Source organism: Oryzias melastigma, linkage group LG16 (assembly GCF_002922805.2).
Source record: "Oryzias melastigma strain HK-1 linkage group LG16, ASM292280v2, whole genome shotgun sequence".
In the NCBI taxonomy this organism is placed as follows: domain Eukaryota; kingdom Metazoa; phylum Chordata; class Actinopteri; order Beloniformes; family Adrianichthyidae; genus Oryzias; species Oryzias melastigma.
The window spans coordinates 19,403,629-19,410,910 of record NC_050527.1 but is presented as its reverse complement, the minus strand read 5'-3'; the positions used below and the strand labels follow the sequence as shown (position 1 = coordinate 19,410,910).

The following is a 7,282-nucleotide window of genomic DNA, read 5'->3' as shown; positions in this document are numbered from 1 at the left end:
AGGTTGGGGACCACTGGTTTAATTCATATCATAAATTGTCATTGAAGTCCTGTTCCCGTCAATATTTATTTATTTTGATCGATCCGATTCACTGACCGATATGGGTCCAGAAATTCTTTATCCCAAACTTCCAGCAGTGAGACTCAGAGATAAACACCTGGTACTGAACAGAGCAGGTGAAGTTTTCCAGATTCCTTCTATTTCTTCAAGATAATCAATTCAACATATTTGCAAACAAACACGTAAACAAGAATGAATGTCAAATTCATTCATTTTGAGTTTGATAAAGTTGTTTGTACACATCAAACATCAGTAGAACGTTCTACGACACTCTATGGTCACATGACTTTGATTCATTCAAAGTGTTTCCACACATTGACTGGAATGACGGTTGATCAGTTTCAGCTGAATCACATTTGTTGTCCACTGTGATGGAACTTGATCATTTTTATGTTTTTGTAAAATTAACCTACCATGTCTCAATCCAAATAGTATCTTCCAAGATTAATTTTAATTGATTTATTTAATTTAAAACAATTTATCAATGATATAAGTGAATTTAAATAGCAGTTTGCCTCAGACAGATCTGGTTGGATTGTAGGAATAAATCTATTATTACATCTGTATTTTTTAGATTCAGGTGCATCTTATTCTCTTACATACTGATTGTTAGTAGGAATGATTCTCTTTCCCCACAATTTGATTTAAACCTCAATGTTTAGGTCACAAGTTTTTTCGGGTTTCATAAGTAAATACTGTTTAGTAAAACTACAACCAAAACTAAAAATTCAGAATTTGGGGAGTTTTATTATTTGTTAATAAGCAAGTTAACAACGAAGAAAAACCTTTCAGTTGGCTTATACTGAGCCTGGTGTAATGTAATAAAACAAATAACAAATTCCTCATAAATTTAGCACAAGAATTGTTTGATACTTTCAGTATACAGTAAACATACCGGATGTAACGGTTCCATTTCCCCACCATTCGGTTCAATGGTGTAACGTATGGTTCAGTGTCTGATCAAGAATTGTAGAGCTCCCTAATAATTAGGAGTCAAATGTTCACACATACTGTCAGCGTGGCATCTTGTCCTCTCCATGTAACACCACTGGAGCATTGTCATCGTGTTTCTATAACTTGAAACTTAAATATCTGACTCCAAAATGTCATCTTTAAATATTTTGTTTACCATTTCAAATGCTTCAGTTTCATTTACTTTATCAAAACATTCCGCTGTGAGCCTTGGGATAGACTTATCAATACTGAGCCTACAGTCAAATATGAAGTCATTTTGTAAACATAGAGCACAAAACAAATGTACAAGATTGTCAAATGAATTATCTTTTTTATTCTGAGCTGGCCAATGCCAAGAAGCCTTCTTGAGTTTGCCAACCTGAAAAGTGTCCTTACAGTTGTTCCAAATGCACCTGATTCCTGTGGTAGCAGAGCGGCGTGGTGCTGGCCGGCAGATATCCCCATGGTTAGTTGTCTTTGTGGAAAGCCAGTGTGTTAAGTGTGAATGAAAGAGGACTGACAGGATGTGACAGGGCGGTGATGAAGACTTGCTACTTCAACTGCATGAACTGCTGACAGGCGGTAAGTGGCCAAAGTGGGCCATGTGTCACACTCCCACGTGCAGATTAAAGACATAGTGAAATGCCATTGATCCAGGCCTCTGCTGCTCTGCATCCTAATATGCATTTCAACTGACCTTGGGTTCTGCTCTCCAAAAAGCGGCTTTTGTGACGACCCAAGAGAACCCTGTAGAAACCTGCTGCTTTTCCCACTGTTGACCTGCGTCGTCTGATCTGCCAATGATAAATGTGTTGTAGTTACACCGACCTTTGGAATCAGAAATCAAGACACTCCTCTTCTTGGATACCACCCATAGACTGTAGAATCACTGGACATCTTAACCCCTCCCACTTCATGTTCCAAACAGGAAGTACCTGCGGGCTCCAAGAAGCCAAAATCCCAGACTTCTGTAAAGAAATAAGCAGTCATTCTATTCTATTAGTCAGAATAACTATTCTTGTTCTGGCACATTTTTCTTAACATCTTCCAGTTGTTTTCATTATATTGTGTCCATCCATCCATCTTCTTGTCCGCTTCGTCCCTGTCGGGGTCGCGGGGGTGCCGGAGCCTATCCCGGCTACTGATGGGCGAAGGCGGGGTTCACCCTGGACAGGTCTCCAGTCTGTCTCAGGGCCTCAATCACACACACATTCACTCCCACATTCACACCTAGGGGCAATTTAGAGTCACCAATTAACCTATGAAGCATGTTTTTGGACGGTGGGAGGAAGCCGGAGTCCCCGGTGAAAACCCACGCATGCACGGGGAGAACATGCAAACTCCACACAGAAAGGTCCCAGCCGGGAGTCGAACCGGGGCCTTCTCGCTGTGAGGCAAGAGCACTAACCACTGCACCACCGTGCAGCCCATTATATTTTGTCTTTATAGAAAATAATTATTTCAATTATAAACTGATCAATCAGATGCATCAGTAAAAGCATGTGGTGCCCACTGGCCCTGCCTCCAACATTTGATTGACAGATTCTTCTGAGCTGCTTTTAGTGGAAGGCGTGTGGACTTCAAACAAGCTGAGTCATGATTGTAGTTCCTTTATAAACATGACTCGGACCAAATGAATTGCTGTGATATGTCTCTGATAGAACCCTTTTGTCAGATGAAGCCTTCTGTAATGTTAGGAAAGCTGGGCTTTACCTTTCTCTATTCCAGTTTCATCAAACCCCAACAGAGATATACAGCATAGGTGAAATACTTATTCAAAATTCTGCTCATTGTTAGTGGTAGTGAATTACAAAGTAATAAATTACTGCAAATAAATTAATTTTCTCATTGATGGAGTAATATAACAAATTACAGTTCAGTTTCAGTAATTAAATTACAGTTATTAGACTACACAAACCCTCATCACTTAATTACTCATGTTGGTGCAGTGAAACTATAGGTGATGAATAGAATACATTAATTTGTGTAAACATTTGGCTCTGACATTTTCTTTTGCTTAAATGAAAAGACACAGATACTAATGCAAAAAACAAATTCAAAAGGGCATTCAGCAACTGGAGATATTTAAATTATCTCCAATTTGTTGAAAACGACTGAAAAAACATTTTAGTTATGTGCAAGTTATGTCTTAGAGATGAACTGCTTGCCACTGCACTAGTGTCAATGTCTATAATCTACACTATTTTGGCGACTGAAATGTACATTTTCTCATGTGGTGCTAAAAAAATTGCTCTTGTGTTTCTCCTGTTTTTATTTTGTGGATTTATAGTGTTTGTGCTAATTTTATTTCTTTAAAAATGAAAGTGGGAAAAAAGTTAAGTAACGAGGAGTGAATTTCTTTGGAACTGGGACACGAGTAAAGTAATGGAATTACAATCTTATACATTGCAACCTTGAAAGGAGTTGTTTTGCACATTTCATCTGTCGGATTTTTTTAGTGAAAGAATGAACAGAGTAAAACATCCTGTATGTAGTTCACACAACACTTTTTTTCCAAACTTAGTGCAGTTTGGTTCATCTGAATCCAGCCTACAACAGCAAAAGGAGTGCAGTCTTTTTCACATGGCTGCACTTTTACCCGTCAGCTCCAGCAGCAGCACCAGCTGTTAAGAGCGGATCAGGTTCAGGCTGTCCCAAAGCTACTCGGAAGATAAATTACTGATTTTTTCCAGCGAGCAGAAATTGTGGCCTTTGTCAGTGAGAGTACAGGCGCTGACTTCAGGCATAATGAGATGGGAGATCTTGATTAAGTTCCTCTCTGATTTGAGAGCATAATTGAACATTCTTGATAGCACCTTTGTGCCGTCGACAAGGCACTTGATGAGGGGCTGATGGTAAATTCATCTCCTTCACTCTGTCACTTATTAGAGGAACACAAATTGGGGCACTTTGTTTTGATTTTTTATTTATTTTCTTGTTTTGTAAAACCCCAGAAAGGTTAATAATTCAACTAATAATCTCCATGACTGCTGATATTTCTCGGGAGCTCAGTGGTTTCTCATTCAGAGATGTATGTAGAGCTGCAAACACATCTTCTAATGATACTGATCCGTAACTCCTCTGAAGACGACCCTTTGATTGCGATAGCTATCATTCCAGGTGTGTTTGTTATTTGTGAACACTTTAAGGCAAAAACAAACCCTGTAAGAAACATTTAGAATTGCTTTAGAAAGTCTGTTCATTTGGTGAGATGAAGAGTTTGCAACAAAATGCTGGTCTGTCTGTGCAGCACTTCAGGTTCCTCTTCAGCCGACCCGACGCTCTGCCATCTTTGTTCCACACGTTGAGCTTTTTCATATGAAGAACCCGTCCTGCAGTTTCCAAACAGACTCTTCAAAGTTTAATGGCTGCACTTGAACTCTGACTCAGACAAATCACTTCAATATTTCATTAATGGCTTCAATCATTACTTCACTGCAGTGGTCTCAATCTGTTGTAGGCCTCAGACTCATTTCATGTTCACTGACTTGTACAGCAGGTGAACAGTCAATGGCTGCCAATTTTTAGCTTCTGGTTTAAGGGAAAATCTACTTTTCTCAATAAAATGCTACTGATTTTTTTTTAAATGTCCTCAGATATTTGACAGTGTATAAAGATACAAGTTCCTGATTTGTAAAAGTTATTTTAATTTGTGTAAAATTCATTAAAGGTCAAATTTCTGTCACAAACAGGCAGACAGCTGGTTCCACTAGCAGCAGATGTATTAGTTCAGACAGGAACTAACAACACCTAAAGGGCCACAAAACTAGATCAGGGTCAGACAGGCAGAGGTCAATCATGAGGATGGGGTCATCCTAGAAGAGAGTAGAGTAGTGAGAGTCCAGGCGAGGGTCAGGGCAGGCAGCAGGCCGAGAATAAGCAGGGTGACAGAAGATCAGGTCCAGATAGAAACACTCGGTAGGGTGGCACAAACAATACATCACTCTGAGTGAAGCTCTGCAGAGCGTCAGTGTCCTGTGGGTGATTGTCAATGAGACACAGCTGAGCAGCATCCTGGAACTGTGGGCATAGAATGACAGCTCTATTCAACATCAGATTATTCTTCAAGGTAAGAACATTCAACATATTTTCCCACTAAACACAGAAGAGTCTTTTCTGGGCTAAAGTTTATTCATTTATCTTTGCTGTAGGAACATTTCTATAAATGCCTTTCACTGGTTTTCACAAATTAGCATCTTTCTCCTCAGTAAAATATCTGGTGGAGGTTCAAACTTTCCTTATCCACTACATTTATTTACTGTCTTTGATACACATTTTCCCTTAACTTTCCTCCTAAGTTTTAAAAATGGAAACTAGCAAATGCTAACTTCCATAACAACTGTATGAGTGAGGAGAAAGACTCGACATGAGTCAAGAGAGAATCATTGATGGATGGAGAGAATCCGGGAGTCTCACAAAATAAAACTTCCTTTAGAAACAGATGAAAAAAGATCATCAGATGTTGCTGGAATTACATAGTGGCTAAAAGAGGTTTATTATTTTAAATAAAATTTACTGATTTTAGATATTTTTTCTCCATTTGTCACAGCTAGAGAAAATAACACCTCACAAAACCTGTCCTTTCTAAAAATGGGAAAGAGACGTTATTTAGATCAGCTCATCCTGAAATTAAGTGCTAATATTCAAGTTATCTTACCATCGCTCTCACAAAATACATCTTTGAAAGTCAATCCAATCTCACTTCATTCTCTGACTGATAAATCTCCTTCTGGTCTGCTTCTTTCTGAGGTTATCCTTTTGATGATATTCAGCTTCATTGTGGAGAATGTGGAAATGTGATTCAATTGTACATCACTCACACATAAACACACAGTTATTAACACTTTTTCCATCACCTGATTGTCCTTCAGGGACGGCACCATTGGTTGACCTTGGACACCCCAGGTGTAGTGGCTAGCACTCTCGCCTCACATGCAGTGAGGAGACCTTGATTTGATTCCTGGCTGGGTTCTTTTGTGTCTTTTGCATGTTCTCCTGAGCATCTATGGCTTTCCTCCAGCTTCCTCCCTCAGTCCAAAAACTATTCTTCCATCACCTGGTGACTGTGAATTGTCTCTATGTGACGGTGAGGATGTGTCTGGCAACCTGTTCAGGGCATACCTACCTTTGGAATGAATGAATGAATGAATATCATCATTCTGTCTGGAAATAGTCTTCCTGTTGAGTTGAGCTGACAAGAAGCATCTTTCAGGATTCCAGCGCTCTATGTAGTCGTGATTGGAAAGATCTTTTTCCATCAGTTTGGTCAACCTGTTAGACCAAAGTAAGTAAAGTAAATGTTTCTTTCTATAGCACCTTTCACAGATAGAAATGACAAAGTGCTTCACAAAGAAGACCATAAAATTACAGCCAGTCATACACAAATTGCTGATAAAATAACATAAAAGACAGAAAGAAAGGTAAAACACAATAAAAAACATGCATAAATGACCTAAAAGCTCTTTTGAATAAAAACATCTTGACCTGACTTTAAAACACTCAACAGAGTTTATCTGACATACTGACAACAGGAGGTCGTTCCAAAGACGAGGAGCAACGGCTTGAAAGGGAACGTCTCCTCTGGTTTTATAGCAACTTTTTGGAATTTATTCGATTTTGATTTGAGGTCCTCAAGGACCGAACTGAAGAGTAGCGATTAAAAGGTCAGCAATGTATTTAGGAGTTTGTCCATACAAGGCTCTTAAAACCTAGGAGTAAAGTTATGCTTTCTATCATGCATTTCAAACTGCTGAAAGCATTTGTTTTTTATGCGTTTGTTAGTTTATTAAGGATCCCCGTTAGCTAATAAACATGCCGCCAGCTATTCTTCCTGGGGTCCCACTTTATTAAAGCCACAAATGCAGTTCATAAAAGTTTACATGTTTGCACTCTTCACAACAATGAAAATAGAAATAATACCACAGTAATACAATGACAATTAAAACAAAACACAAACAGACAAAACCACAAAATACTCCACAATCGCCCTGGTTCAGTCCAGGTTCAACAAGTCAACATTTTTGGCTGAAGCGGAATAATATTTGGCTTAATATCAAATGAGTTCAGTTTCAAAATAAAAAGAAGCAAACTATGACATCTGAGATACCTTAAAATTGTTTTACAGACCAAACAGTAACAACTGTCATTGTCAAACCCAAAATAAAGTGCATAAGAAATCTGAACATAAGATTGCTGACCTCTGCTATAGACATTTCATCATAGAAATCTAATAAAATCTTTTCTGATTCTATTCAATGTTTTTTTTTTT

At 38.5% G+C, this 7,282-nt stretch overlaps 1 protein-coding gene across 3 annotated transcripts in view; it reads left to right on the top strand.

Moving 5' to 3' along the window:
- tsnare1 (T-SNARE Domain Containing 1) overlaps positions 1-7,282 on the top strand; it is a gene marked incomplete at its 3' end in the record, with an annotated part of 185,268 nt that overhangs the window by 81,610 nt on the left and 96,376 nt on the right. The window contains 1 exon segment of one of the 3 annotated variants that reach the window (XM_036215824.1): positions 4,996-5,083. 3 annotated transcript variants of the gene reach the window in all.